Raw genomic sequence first — 15,885 nt, 5'->3', positions numbered from 1 at the left:
AGCCCAGACCCACTGCAGCCAGCTCTCTTGAACGTATCCCTGAGCTCCACTAGGCTATTTTCTCTGAATAAGGACATCATGCCTTAGTGACCTCAGGGTTTCTTTCTGGCTCTAAAACTCTTGATCCTTGAGGGTTCACTATGCAGCCCTCTGCAGAGAAGGCCCGCTGGTGACACCTACCTTGGGAAGGACCTAGCCCCTCACCTTTCTGTAGTGCTGGCCCCCTTCTCCCACCTGAGCTTCAAGGGGACGTGCTGGCTCCCTTGTCCTGGCCTGACCATGACAGGAAAACCCGCTACACAATTTGACTAAGACCAGCCACCTTCCCATGGAGAGTGGCACACAGATCTCAGGCTGCAGGCTGGCCATCAGGCCCGGTGCTTGGCTGCCATGAATGGGCGCAAGCACCTGAAAGCAGACGGCAGTGGCAGGTCAGGAGTGGTCACTGGAGTGGCTGGGAGCCAGATGTGGGCTGCGAGGTGTGCGCCTGGGTGGAGAAGGCCTGTGTGTGGGGACAGGAAGAAAGCTGGGCACAGAGCTCAGGTTGGAGGCTCACTGGACAATCTGCAGGGTCGTGAGCCTTCTAGGACCACACGGCCTGCAGGACTGTCCCCTCCTAGGGACACGGTGAGGTGCACAGGCAGGCAGGGAGGCACAAACACTCACCCCTTCCCCGGCCCTCAACACACAGAAACTGCGCACGTTGGGAAAAGGAGAGGAAAATCACATCTGCGGGGTTTCCATTGCTGGTGATGACTGCTAGGTAGCGGGACAGCGGTTACTTACCAAAGGCACTGCAGCAGCTAATTGTCAAGCAGATCAAAATAAATCAGAAAACAAAACTATTCTGACAGCAGAGAAATGTGGAAACGTGTTAAGAGGTAATTACAGTGCTTTCCCCCTTGTTTCACTCCCGTTTCTGCTGCCACTGGTGCGGGCGTTGACTCACAGCTGTCACTCCCTGTCAAGAGGCCCGTGCAGGTGGAAGGAATTGTGCGGGGCGTGTCGGGGCCGGGATGCTGCCAGCTCGCCTGCCGCCTGGGGACCAATGTCTGCTGACAGACATCAGTCCCCTGTCTGCTGCCTGAGGACTGGGGGAGCCCACACCCCATCTCAGCCAAGAGCTCCTGTGCAGCCGCCTGCACACCTCCACCCTCGGGTGCTCCTCTACAGTAAACCCCACACCTTTGCTGCAGACGGGACCCTCACACTAGCCCTGCACAACCCAGCCTGGAATCAGACAGGCTCGGGCTTGAGTTCCAGCCCCACTAGTTCCTAGATAGGTGGCCCTGGGAAAGATATTTTAGCTCTACAAGCCTCAGTTTCCCCACTGGGAAATAGGGTCGATGAATGCCTGCCTTACGCAGTTATTATGGGAATTAGAGTCACGCACGTACAACACCCCCACCGCATGCTTTCCTAAGGCTGCCGTCCATCATGATTGTGAGGGTAGCTTCTCAAGTCTAAACTGGGAGTCGCCAGCTGCTAACCCCTTCGCCTACACCCAGTGAGGAGGTGGGGGCCTTCCTGGTAGCTGGCGGGGAAGGGGTCTCAGGGCGTCTCCCAATGTGGCAAAGATAAATGTTCCCTTTTCCAGGGCGAGCCTCCCTTATTAAACGACGGGAATGTTACAGCTCAGAAACCTCGGTAGATAAGCCAGCAGGGCGGTCCTTATTTCAGCCACTCAGGAGTGTTACTATTTGGTGGATACCTGGGCTCCTCGGCACTGTTGAGCCGGCTGCTGGTGTCCAGGTTGGGAACCGGACGGACAGACTGATGACCTGCTGCTAGAAAGGAGGAAGCCGCGTGGGAAGCAGCACAGGACCTTGGATGACAATGACGACGGTGACGGTGACGCTGATCAGCAGCACCGTCACTGATCGAGCACTTGAGGATAACCCTACGGTACTCCTTCAGCCAGAGCCGAGGGCATCCTGCTGCGTGATGCACGGAGTTCCGATGAGCCAGGACTGCCCGCTAGAAGCTGCACGTAAACCCATGTTCCTTGCACTGCACAACCAACAGCGCACCATCAAGTGGCCACCAGGGTCAAGGACAGAACCTGCATACAAGTGCTGTCCAGGCACTGGTACTGAGAGAAGCAGAGAGTCTCCTTGCTCCACTCCCACTCTCTGCCCCCTGACCGGACCCTACCTTTTAGGTACAAGAGCCCATTCCATCTTTCCGACCTGCGCCAAAATAAGCAGCTAGCATCCCAGTACAAGTGTAGTTCTCCAGCTATTCCTAGCTGTGGCCCATTCCAGCCAGCACATCCCAGCCCCAATAGTCCCCCACTTTCTGCCCTGTGCTAGTTACTGCCATGGAGAATTTGAGTCCCGAAAACCCCATGGGAAATTGCTTCTCTTTGGCCCCACTCGGGACATAGCCACGCTCCTACAGTGACTCTCACATGAACTCACAGGGGGTATATTCCACCGAAGCACCCACCTAGAAGCTGCATTCACCTAAGCCAAAGATGGTTTTACTGATCACCACCTTTGTACCTGTCACAGGGCTGGGAAATAATGTGTGTAGAATCCTCAGGCCAACCACCTGGTCCCAGCAAAGCTAGATGAGGCAGCGAAGTAACAGGAAAATACTGGACTCACTTTCGGTCCCTATAAGGTAGAGGCTTTCTTTGACCAACCCTGAATACAGCAGTGCCTGCATATCTGCAGGGGACACGTTCCAATACCCCTAGTGGGTGCCCGAAACCACGGATAGTACCGAACCCTGTATATACTATGTTTTTCTTACACGTACATACCTAGGATAAGTTTAATTTATAAGTTAGGCACAGTAAGAGATTAACAACAACAACTAATAATAAAATAGAATGATTATAACAATATGTTGTAATAAAAGTTATGTGAATGTGGCCTCTCTCTCTCTCTCTCTCTCTCTCTCTCTCTCTCTCTCTCTCTCTCTCTCTCTCTCTCTCAAAATAACTTACTGTATTGTACTCACTTTTCCACTAAAGGAAACACTTTATGGCTTCTCTTGGGCATATCTCAATTGCCAGCATCTCTACTCTTACGCTTTGGGGCCATTATTAAGTAAAATACGGGCCATTTGAACACAAGCGCTGTGATACTGTGACAGCCCATCTGGTAACCAAGATGGCTACTAAGTGACTAACGGGCAGGGAGCATACAGCATGGAGACACTGGACAAAGTGATGATTCACGTTCCGGGCAGGATGGAGTGGGATGGTGTGAGATTTCATCACACTACTCAGAATGGCACACGATTTAAAACTTATGAATTGTTTATTTCTGGAATTTTCCATTTAATCTTTTCAGGCCGCATTTGATCACAAGTAACTAAAACCACAGAAAGTGAAACTGCAGATAAAGGGGGACTAGTGTGAGAACAACAACTTCTCTGGTACTTCATATATGCCAGGTCCTGTTCTAAGCATGTAGCATGACTTAACTTAGATACTTCTTACACTCACCTTCTGAGGTGGACACCATTATCCTCACCATCTTACAGACAAGAAAACTGGGACACGGAAAGGTGAAGGAAGTTGCCCAAGGTCACACGACTAGGATTGGGGGAGCCAGACTCCCAGGTAGGCAGGCTGCCTCACAAGTCTCTGCCTCCTCCCCAGGGCCTCTGGTTGGGTGTCTACCTTTGCTGAGCATGTGGGAGTCTTAGTCAGCCAGAGTGGTGACCCTCTCCCTTCTCTGCAGGCACACTGCCCATCTTGCCCATTCACATGTCCGAGTGTCTCCCTCTTGGCCCACAGGACATCCTGCAGCATGCCTGGACACCGCTCTGTCCACCTGGCTTTCTTTGCCAAGTTCCTCCAAGAAGTCTGCATTTCTCTTGTTTCACTTGGCTGATTCCCAGGCAAGATCCAGGCTCTCTCTTCAGTTCAGAAAGAAGCAGCATGTCCCCAGGTACCAGCTGTCCTGCTGGTCCCCACCCAGCACCCAGAGGGGCTCCCTGGCTTCAGAAAGAAGCAGCTGTCAGCTTCAGTTTTGTCACCAATTCCATTTCTTTCCCTAATGTCACGTGCCTGGGCCCCTGGCTCCCCCCTCTGAGCCACTGATGTTTAGATTGGAAGTGATCAAAGTCATCTGAGCAAATAATCCTTAACAATTAAGCTATAGTTAATAAGCAAAGCTATCACTGAGACATCCTGCTTCTAATAGGGACAAAATGAAACGTAATGCTTAACATAAGTGGTTTCTTTTTAAGAGCCAACATCAGAATCTTACTGGCCTGTAAATTGATTTCTTTCAGTCCTGGACTTATTTTATTCAGGTTCTGGGCCTATGAACATGTACTCAATAGAATAGATAAGTACGTTACATCACTGGTCAGACAGTAACCTGCCTCTGTTTCAGGAAACAACAGAGGATGAGGCAGCAGCCAGAGCCCTTTGCTGCCATCTCACAGGCATATGAAATGTGAAATCGTTTCTGCATTACAGTAATGATGTAGAGAGAAACAAGAAGGAAGCCAACTTCCTCAGTGTGGAAACTCTTTACAAACTTACTGTGCAAATCTCAGTGGTGCCAGGCCCTAGGAATAGCTACAGAGTAGCTCCTTTCTCTGTGTTCTTAAAAAAGTGTTCAAAATATAGAAGTAAATCCACAGGCAAAAGCAAATCTGTGTCAGGCCCACTACGGTTTCCCTGGTGAGGCCGAGGTTTTGTTGCAAGGAGCAGGTAAGGCTGGGGGCCAGATTAGGGAGAGGATCCACACTAATCTCCAAGCAAGCAGACTCCCTGAAGGTTTCTTGATGAAAGAGAGGCTTGGGGATATTTGCCCCCTGGGTGGTCTCACCGATGCTGTGCCTCCCCATGTCCCTAGGGGGATGCCCTGCCCAGAAGAGCACGTCTTGTGACACCAACAGCAAACATTATTGCACCAAGTGCTGTTAACTGCACTTCCCACACTTTAAGTCATTCGGTCCTTGTACAGTGTCCCCAACATAGATACAAGAATCATCCCCACTTTATAGATTAGGCAACTGAGGAACTCAGACATTCAGTAACTCATACCTGCTAGGAAGTGGCAACACCAGAATGTGAACTCAGGCGGTCTAGCTCATGACCCTTAAGCTCACTGCTTCTTAGGGGAGATTCTCTCTGGGTGCTTCTTCCAAGGCTCAGGGCTGTCTTCATTTTCTGTTTTGTATCAAAAGGGAAAATACCAGCTCCCAGGCTGCACTTGGACTGAAATCTACAGAAAATTTTTTTCCATTCAGGACAGAACTGGGAAACAGAGTGGAGGAAAAATTGCATTTCACCCAAACTGGCATTGGCAACCATGAACTTGGATTCCACACTCCACCCTACCGAGCTATTCCAGCCAGGCCTGAGCAGTGACTGCCGGTCACCTCATAAGGGTGGTAAGTGACAAAGCCGCCTGCCCCGGGACGCCGCTGAAGAACAGTGAACAGCGAGATTCCAGAGAGCAAGAGACAGCTATATAAGGAAGAAAAGCATCTGCTATCACCCCAAACAGGTTCACAGCGTCCTGGAGAGCAAGCCACAGGCCACGAGCACTGGGCTAAGGGTGTGTCTGGTGCCCCCCATCTCCCCTTTCATTCTCACTCTGCCCGCACCTCCGCCCACCACCGAGGACTGACTGTCCCTGTGCTGACCCCACCTTCTCACCCGCCAGGGAGTGAAATGACCACGTGGTCCTTCTGGAAATGCTAATGACTTCATATGCTCTCTCCCTCAGGTGGGTAAGACCTCACCCAAAAGAATAATCTGAATATTGGCCGTATAGACATGATGACTTCAGGTTGGCAGAGACATTCAGGGACCAGAAGCCCTGAGAAATACTCATGGCCAGCCTTAAGCCCAAAGGGCGTCCAATATTTTCCCACCTCTGCATCTGGGTTCCTGCCCTCCACTGCCGTGGGCCCTTGCTGGGTTGCATGGCTCAGTCTTTCACTGTGGAGGGCTTACTGTCACTTTAGAGTGCTTCTGGCCTCACGGAGTCAGGCCTGCTCATCTTCTATTGCTGGAGAACTCAGACCACTCGGCAAGCTGGCCGCCTTATGCCATGTTGTCAGCCTCAAAGTGTTGTGAGGGTTCAGAGAGTTATTATGTTCTGTAGAGTCCAAGGCACGGTATACATGTGGGTGGGTGAAAGTTACTGAAGACAACTGGTAAAAGACTCAGCCTCTGCCCTCAGAAAAGTGGTATTTCACAGAGAAAGAAGGTGTATGTAGGGCATTTCAGAGTTCCTTACAGTTTGCTCAGTGTGTTTTGCAAGGCAGGCATGCTAGTCTTGGGGACAGACTAAAAACATTGTGTCCCCCCCCAGACTTCAGGGTGGTAACAGCTGCCCTCTACCACTAGCCCCAGGTGCCTCAACCCCCTTGCAGCCTTCCTTGCCCTTCTGTAAACACACCATTCAGTTGTGTCTTTTCCGGTGAACTATCTTATGTAGAATTCCATTTCCTACAACTGAACACTTGACACCCATTCTGGGATTTTGTCAAGGAAAGTTTGTAGAGAAAACATAAAGCTGCCACTGCTAGAGGTTGATTCTTTGCCTCCAGCAGTGGCTGTAACCAAACTTATCCTAATTAGGCAATCACTATTCTTGTTTTTTCAAATTCTCCACAAGACATCACATTTCTATTGTCTAGAGGACAGTGTGTGAGTTTGAATGCAGAACCCGGGGGCTCAGCCTTGGTCAGACACCTTACGCCTACTGCCATCAATAGAGAGGAGACAGATTTTCAAACCAGATCAGCCCATCTCCTTCAGCAAGCACATGAACAGTAGATTTGAATGGGGGCTTTCTTTCCACCAGTCTATAAATCAAGCACTAATCCCTATTACTGCTCCTGCTCCAGGATTAGCACTCCCTCTGGCCTCCGTGGAATGTCTTTTGCATATCGAGTCATTTTGCTCACTGCTCACCCTTCCCTGAGTAGATGCAGAAGCATTCCGTAACTGTCAGTGTTGAGACAAAGTATGAGTATTTAATCCCATGCCCATTACATCCGCTTCACCCCTCACGACATGTGGGCTTGCTGTACCTGCTGCCAGGGCAGGGAAATGGACAGAGAGCAGGTAATTCCCCGAGACCCAGGCCTGGGCGGGGTGGGGTGAGCTGAGGGGTGGGGCCGCTCCCTTCAAGGCAGTGGGTTTACCAGTTGGCCCAGGACTGTGTCCACCTTCACTTCCACTTGGGGAAAGGAATCCTCAGTCCCAGTGAACAGAACCCAGATTGACCAGGACCCAAGGACCATCTCATTTTTTCCCTCACCTCTTCCAGATCTAAATCATCTTTGGCAGATGGTGTTGCTAGCCATGGTCTCCCTGGGAAACCTCCCCAGTGCCTAGCAACCTTCAGCACTGGGGATTCCTTGCTGCTGTGGTCCTAGCCTACTGCCCAGGACGGCCCTGGCCTCAGGCATCCACACTCCTCTCTCCGCCCGACACGGCACTTACTGGAACAGACCCTCACAAGAGTGTGGATACCACAAGTCCGACTGTTCCGGCCCTGGAAGCCTGGCCACCCAACCAGTGAATGTGTGACCTCCTCCACCCCGCCCCCCCACATACTTCCCAGCCCACCTGCCCAGGACCATTTCCCCTGCAGCCACCTCCAAAATTCTTTCTTAAAAAGAAAGGAGTTAATCCATGAAATCCTCTGAACAAAAGCAGCTGGGGTCCTGGGTCAGTGGATCACCAAACATGCGGGGCCCTGCCTGGCTCACAGGGTTCCTTGTTCCAGGCACCAGGCACGGGGCTGGCTGGTCCTGCCAGTGACCCCACTTCGCAGCACTCTCAGCCCCACTCCTGCCATACCCTTGAAAGCTAAACTCTCTTCAGAGGGACTGAGTCATCACTTCCCCCCACAGTCTCTCCCTCTTTCAGAAACCACCCAATTAAAAATTTTGGGAGCAAGTCAAGGTTCAACGACAAATGAAAACAAACTGGTCCCTCGCAAAAGGCACAGGCTGTTCAGTGTAAGTGGAGGCCCCATCTGGCTGTTATTCTCGGAGAGAATCAAAGACCCTACAAACCTGTTTCTTAGATGACAACAACAGGGGTGAAAAAACCAAAAAACCTAAAAAACCTGTTTTAAAATACCCACTCTTCCTTTTACGTGCAGCTGACCCTGAACGGTGTCAGATGTTTGTTGGGTGCTCCAAGACCAAAAGAACAGTCAGAGAAACAGCGCTGGCAAGACCAGCCAGACGCTGAGATTTCCTGAGACTCGCAGTGGGGGCATACCCCTCCCAGATACGCCACACGAAAGGAATCCCAGCCTGGCTCTGCCCTTACTGCCCTCAGCAGACCCACACGTTCCACCCCCACAGCCTCTCGGAGGGGGAAGGAGCGCAGGGCAGGAGGCCACTCGGGGCTGAGGATCTAACTCTGAGATGAAATTAGTTTCCTTCACTTGGACTCTTATAAGTCAGAACTGAGCAGCCCTTCCGGTTCTTTCTCTCTTTCAGCCTCAATGTCTCATCTGTAAAATGGGCGGCGGTATAAGACCTATTTTGTGAGTCATCATGGGAGACATATGACATATCGTTGTGAGTGGTGGTACGTGGTACATCCAAGGTGTTCAGTTGTTTCCTCCCTGCCCAGTCATGCCCACACCCCGTTCCCAAACTTCCAGGAAGTTCTACCAAGTACTGTGCAACGACATTTATTGCACCAGCTCCTAGCTGCATGACCTTGGGCACATTATTTAGCCTCTGGGCCTCATTTCACTCGTATTTGAAGGCAGGCATAATAATCATGTGTAGCTAATAAACCTGCTGTAGGGATTAAAGGAGAGATGGTGGGTGAAACCCTCAGCCCCCCTTCACTTCATGAACATTCTTAAGCACCTACTATGGACCCCGCTGGCAGACAACACCCAACAGAATGCTTGCTCTCATACCACTTGTCTCCTCGGGAAGATAAGTACACAAACCAATAAAAATCCACACAGAGTAATATGTGACTGCAAATTCTGCTATATCCTATGGAGGTTTTATGAAGAAAAGAAACAGGTCCCGGAATATAATCAGCCTTCTAGAAATCATAGAAGCCCTTGTTATTATTATCAGTGCCCCGTCAATGTAGGTAGTTTTAATATCCCTCAGTTTACAGAGGAGTAAAGAGAAGCTCTGAAAAGTTAAGTACGTTTCCCAGGTCATACACCCTGAAGGGAAACACCAGAATTCAAACCCAGGCCGCCCAGCTCCAGAGGCCTTGCCCTTCCACCTGCATCCCAGGACCTCCGTACAGGGCACTGTTGGATGTGAAAACTCCCTGGAAGCCTAAGAGCCTTCTCATTACCTGCCCAGACCCTCCTAGCATTCCTGGGGGTCGGAGGGCCTCGTTCTTGTCTCCTGTCTGCTACAGGCACATTGCAGAGATGGCGGCTGGCTCCAGATCACCATAATTAAGCACATTGTAATTCTTTTGCTGATGGGGAGTCTTGCCTTCAATTTGTAAAAAAACAAAACAAAACAAAAAAAACGCATCTGTGAAGCACAACAACACAAGGTATGCCTGGACAGGGAAACTGAGGCCCAAGTCACGCACTCAGCATGCCACAGCCAGGTCTATTTTCACTGCAGGACCATACCAGCTCCTGCTTCTTTGGGAACCCTCTGTGCCTTGCTAGCTCCTGTGTCCATCAAGGGGGCAGGGGCACAAACACATCATGCCAGCCCCACAGCGCAACCTCAAGAGTCCCAGGTCCGTTCCATCTAACAGGTGAGCCCTGAGCCTGGGAAGGACGCTGCAGAAGGAGCATGACAGCAGGCACCCGAGCCTCCTATGTCACGCTGGACCAATATGCACAGCTTAATTACTTTCACAACCTGGCCAGTTGCTGGTGCATCCAACTTGGAGCTCTATGCAGGATAACAAGGCCATATGCTCCCGACACCAGCGCTCCCAACACATTCTCAAAGCCAACAAGCTCAGAAGCATTATTCTGGAGGTGGAGTAAGGGAGAAGTGAGGTCGCTCTGGGGAAGCAGGGGCTGTGGGGCACAGAGAACGTGCTTTCGCCTAATGACGCGCACATGGCAGCCCGCCTGCCTGCCTTTCCTCCCTGGCAGCCTGTGTGCTTCAAGCTCTTTGATACTGGGGTAGGAGATTTGCTACTCTATGTCCGCAGAGCCCAAGGATGAGGCATTTATCTCATCAGATTGTTGAGATACAGTGTGGGTGTTTCGATGTCATTACTGCACGGCTACCAGTGTGCAGTGGAGGGGAGCAGAGACACTGAGATAAATAGCACATGATCCTTTAAAAACACATCGAAAACAAGAAGACTACAGAGAACTGCAGAATGTCTGAACCAGAAGGGCCCCCTGAGACTGCTGGCCCATCTGGGGCCCCCTTCTGTCCGAGACGGAGGCCAAAGGAGCGAGAGAACTTGTCAGGTGGGCATGGCCAGGGAGGGTAGAGTATACACGTGCCCACGCGTCCCATGCATCTTCCCGCGCATTTCTGGGCTCCTTCCATTGCACCACAGGTTTGAGCTCTGGGATTTGCAACAGAGAAAAGATGACAGAGAAGCAACCTTGCCCTGTGTTTGCAGGCAAGATCTTCCTTGTGTGTGAGGGTGAGGGGTGGGGAGGGGGGTGCCAATCCGCAACCAGAGAATGAAATGGTTTGAATACCTATTAGAAAGGACAGGTGGGAAGACAGTGAAATAGGGACCCAGGAATCCCTGACCCTGCTCACACTCCACCTCCCCCACTACCCAGCAAGGTGGAGCCCCGAAGGACACGACGCAAGACAGAGGGGCACCTTCCCTCCTTGCCCTGGAGCGAAGCATCAAGCACCCATGGGTTCAGAGAGGCCCAGGTGTAGGATTTTCACATGAAACAGGAGTGGAATAAATGTCTCCAGCTAAGTGGTTCCAGCTCTGTGAGTTTTAAACCATTGGTTGGGGGCAGAGGGTTGGGAGCTCTTTCCCTAGAGAGGCAGACATTCATGGTTATTAGCAGCTCTGCCCAAAGCCTCCTGTGAAGGTCAGAATCACTACCTTTCCAGAAGGGCCAGGGGCCTCCCACCAGGCCAGCAAAGATACTAATCTTCAAGCTCACTGTCCTGGAATCCCTGGTATTGTTGCTCAATTTGCCAGGTCACTTGAGGGTAGGAATGACCTCAGCTCATCAGGCAGGCGTTCTGGAGATGATAACTAAGGAGAAATGCAGAGGCTTAAGCAACAGTCAAGAGAAAGGCAGCTCAGACCCCTGGAAGGACAAATGATTTGCACAGAACAAGACGGACCCTGTGAAATAGGCCAAGCCAGAGAAAACGGCTCTGGGACGGGGTGCAGGGAGCTCTGGCAGACGAGGACACCTTGGTACAGAGCTGAACGCCCCCCTGAGGACACGGGGAGTAGAAAGCCAAAGGGGGCACCACCAGTTCTTTTTCCTCACAGTGAGTAACCAACACATTTTCACTGAGTACATTTACACAAAGTAAATAGTCTTTCCTTTAAGTTTTCCTTTTCCTTTCTTCTCAGGTTTACGGGATGATCTTATTCAGTTACTTCACAATTTTTAAACATTCCTACCTTGAACTTTAAAAAGTAAGTTTCTCTATAAATAGCAAGACCAATTAGGAGTCTTCAATGAATTGATATGTGTAAAGCACTCAAAACAGGGCACCACTAACTTTAAGAAAGATATTTCTTGAGGAAGTACTGCCTGCCAAGGAATCCATGTTTCATCCGATGGCATAGCCAGACTGCCAAAAGGGCTGGGGGGCCTCAGGGCTGCCAATCACTCTCTAAACCCAGGTCTGGCCTGGATATGCCCACGTGGAGGAGGGGAGGGCAACGGGTGAACTAGGAGCACACAGCCTTCTCTGAGCTAGTGCACTGGGCAAAGGCTGTCTTCCCGGCACGGCTGCCAGGATTAAGGGATTTGCCCTCCATGACCTAATCCTAGGTCATGAAGCTTCTAATTGGACAAGTCACTGTGCTCTCTCTGGAGCTCTGTAAGAAGAGAAGTTTGGACAGGATGCTCTCTTTGTCGGTTCTGACATTCTGCAAGTCATACCAAGGACTTCTGACATTCCACTTCCATCTCCCTGGATAACTGCAGTCATCTAAAGACAGGTCCAGGAGAACAACAGTGCCAGAGGACGGGTCTGTGACAAGCCCTGCCTGCGTCCTCCTCCCAGGCCTCCTGGGAGCCCGTGCAGAGGCAGCCCGAGCGTAGGAGACGCCACGGTACACAATGTGTCCATTCCCATCCCAGCTGGGCCTCACCCTCCTTCCCCCTCCCTGGGAGTCGGCCCCAGTCAAAGGAAGGCGGGAGCATTGTCTTCCGCAGCCCAGGAGGAGCACCGACAGGGGCAGGGAGGACTTGGGTCCTCTGGCTGCTCGTTCTCTTTAAGTTTAGGGCCAGGGCTGAGGCTGCTCTGAGCTGTCCTTTCATTTACGCAGTTGATCCCAGGGGTAGGACTTGGCGTCACAGGAGCTGCTGCTGTTTCTGTTTTTCCTTTGCACTTCTCAGGTTCTCCCTGCCCCGCCCGAGCCTCTTCAATCAGCTCCCTGAGGTCTCCACTTGGATGTCTCCAACAAACGTGTCCAACTCCCAATGCCTGAACTTGCCCCCATTCCCAACCATCTCCTGCCCATCTCAGATAATGGCTATGTCCAATTGCTCCAGCCAGGAAATTTAGAGTCCATCTTTATACCTATTTCTCCCACACCTAATGTCTAATACGCCAGCAAACTGTTTCAGCGGTACTTCTAAACTATATTAAGAATCTAGCAACTTCTGTCCACCTCCACCATCATCACCCGGGACCTCCCTACCATAACATCTGCCTTCTGGGTTATTGATCCAGCCTCTTGATTGATCCTCCTGCTTCTATCAACCCAAGCACCCTTCCCCTCTATTCCCTTTAAAACCATCATCAGATCACATCCTGTCTTTGTTTAAAATCCTTCACTAGCTCCACATGTCACGTGCGTAACAGCCATAGTCACCACAGCGACCTACAAGGCCCTAAGTGTTCTCCCCTTCTTCCTCCTTGAACTCTTCTCAAAGGACTCACTATCTTCAGCCAGACCTGCCTCCTCCCTGCTCCTCAAACACCCCCCACCTTGGGGCCCTGGTACCCACTGTTCCCTCTGCCCTCGAATGCCCTTCCCCAAATACCTATAGGGCTTACTTCCTCACCTCCTGCAGGTCTTTGCTCACATGTGATTTCTCACTGAGACCTTCCTGCCTCCTCTATGTGAAATGATAACCTCATTCTGAAGCACCCTGTCTCCTTTCCTGCATTTATTCCCTGTCTGTATCTAATACTATATATTTTACTATTTTTCCTTTATTTTCTCCTTTCCTTTATTTTTTTCCTCCCTTGAAAGTGCAAGTTCCTTGAGAAAGGGATTTTTGTCTGTCTTGTTACTCATGTAACAAATGATGAATTAACAGCAGTGCCTGACACATAATAGGCAGTCGATAAATAATGATTACTGATCACAGCACCTACCCGATCGGTACCCAGAGGCAGGGGCCAGAGCCACGCCCCACAACTGCCCTGAGTTCTGATCTTCTGCTGGCTGTCACTCTTTCCTGGCCCCACTAAGATTCTGGACTTTTGCCATTTGTCCCACATTTTAGACATCCTCACCCCCACCTGGATCCGTGAAGCATCGTTCTGGTTCCTGGCCACCTCCTGGTCTCTCCATCACCAGTCTCTGACTTGCTGGGACTCTGCCATCCACTGATGCTGGTCCGTATGACGACAGGCCTTGGTGCGGTCCGATTCCTGGTCCCGATGCCCTGCCCTTCATTCTGTGGTCACACACACTCACTGCTGCTGCCAGAGATGCAGGCACTGACCATAAGAAAGACTGTGCTATCACAACTGCAAATTTGAGGCCTCGCTCTGATTGGTCAATGTTCCTTTATATTTTCCCTTGGTGGACGACAAGGGAAGAAACAGACTGGGGACTCAAACCACACCAGGTGTTTAATAGATGGCTAAGTGAAAAGGATTTCCAAATTACATGCCAACACACCAGCTTGCTATAGCACTCAGCCCACTGCTTGCATGATGGTTTCTGGATTCAAAGAAAGGCCAGGGGAAAGGTGGTTGGGAGTGCCAGCTGAGCAGCACGTGGCGTGCACATCTGCTGACGGGAGGACAAAGTCACGGGCTCTGGCCTGTATTTCCACTCATGGGGCCGAGCTGACAAGTGCTGTTTCCAGAACTATGAGTCCTGAAAGCTCTACGCTGTGCCCTCTGCAGGCCTCTGCTCATCCTGCCCCCAGCTTCTTACCCTGACTCCGCTCTACATCAGAAAACCTGGGTTCAAGTCCTGACCCCCAGCATTGACTCACCTAGGACCAGACTGACTCCGCACAGGGACACTGAGAAGACAAACAAGATGATGGAGAAGCGAGTGCTTTGCCTCTTAGGAGGAAAGGCATCTTTGTGACATCTTTATATTGGGTTAACATCATTCCCATATTAGTACGTGTGCACACATCCTAGCACTGCAGCCTGAAGCACATCCAGGGGCTGGCAGGGCTCTTACCGGCCAGACAAAATGTCCTGGGGCAGCTCTGGAGCAGCAGCAGCAGAGGTATCTGTCGGGTGTGTGAACTGTGCCAGTACCCTGCCGGAAGCAGCGCCAAGTTCTCCTTCAGAGCCCTGCCTGTGTATGTGCAGAAACTGCCTCTGATGCTGTCTTCTAGCTAATGGTGATGTTTGCAATCATAACTTATGATTCAGTGCTTACTATGTGTAATGCACTATACTAAACTCTTAGCATGATTTATTCACTCAGTGGTTTTCAAAGTGTATGTCAGGGAACCCTAAAAGAGTCCCTACGGCTCTTTCAGTGTGTCTTGTGAGGTCAAAATTATTTTCAAAATAATTCTAAGATGTTATTTCCCCCTTTCACTCTAATGTCCTCACAAGTGTACAAAGGAGTTTCTCAGAGACTACATTACATGTGATATCACAACATAGCGAACGACAAAGCAGACATTAGAATCTAAGGGTCTTTTATTAAAGCCAGACCTTAAAGAAATTTTTTTAAATGTAATGTCACTTCTCACTAAATTTTATTATTTTGGAAAACATATATTCTTCATCATTAAAAAGATGTTATTTATCCTAGCATGCAATGTGTTTTTCTTTAAGGAATTAAGTTTTAATTTCTAATACAGTAAACATTGATAGCTATAACCCACATAAATAAAAACTCTTTGGGGTCCTCAATAATTGTTGAGAGTATAAAGGGGTCCTAAGACCAAAGAGGCTGCGAACTGCCACATAAACTCATTTCATTTTCAAAACAACCTTACAAGGTATATATTGTTCTTACCCCATTTTAGGAATGTTGAGGCTGAGAGAGGCAATGGTTCGTCTACAGTCACACATCAACAAGTGCTCCAAACACAACCTGAGCCCGGTTCCTGCGGATCCCAAGTGCATGGTCTTGACCATTATGCCACACTGAGCCCAGGATGGGTCTATGGCCTCACAGGCAGCGGGTCCTTCCTTTGTAGGGTTGGGCCACCTGTACTCCTTTTTCCTTCCCCAGATTGTATCAGCAAAGTGCCTAGCTCGTGCAAATGTGCCAGCACAGCGGGAGTAGGTGGGGCAGGATGCCTGCTTTTCTCTGGGCTGTTGAGATTGCTGGAGCAAAGCTTCTGAGGATGTTCCTTTCTCCTGCACACTACAGTGCAAGCTGGGGATGCCAGATGGAAAAAGGCGTTCTCTGAGTATGACCAGAACACCCAAGAAAGCTTTTTCTACTAAAAAAAAAGTTTTAAGCATGATTGACTCATCATTCATGATAAACATTTTTTAAAGTACCACTCTTGCTCTTCATATAATTTATTATATGAAGTTACACACCTGGACCCTATACAATGCTTCATCCAACACTGCCAGGTTCCTGAC

General features: G+C 50.2%; 1 protein-coding gene and 1 long non-coding RNA gene across 46 annotated transcripts in view; one reads left to right on the top strand and one right to left on the bottom strand.

The window, feature by feature from the left end:
• The window catches only part of CACNA1C (calcium voltage-gated channel subunit alpha1 C), a 721,586-nt gene that overhangs the window by 425,802 nt on the left and 279,899 nt on the right, over window positions 1–15,885 (bottom strand). The window lies entirely within an intron of this gene.
• LOC141568471 (uncharacterized) lies at window positions 11,154–15,128 on the top strand. The gene is made up of 3 exons (XR_012491610.2): window positions 11,154–11,388; window positions 11,474–11,539; window positions 13,590–15,128. It is a non-coding gene; the product is annotated as an uncharacterized LOC141568471 (long non-coding RNA).

Source organism: Rhinolophus sinicus, chromosome 1 (genome assembly GCF_057876585.1).
Source record: "Rhinolophus sinicus isolate RSI-liver-muscle chromosome 1, RSI-T2T, whole genome shotgun sequence".
Lineage (NCBI taxonomy): Eukaryota > Metazoa > Chordata > Mammalia > Chiroptera > Rhinolophidae > Rhinolophus > Rhinolophus sinicus.
This window is presented reverse-complemented; position numbering and strand designations above follow the sequence as displayed.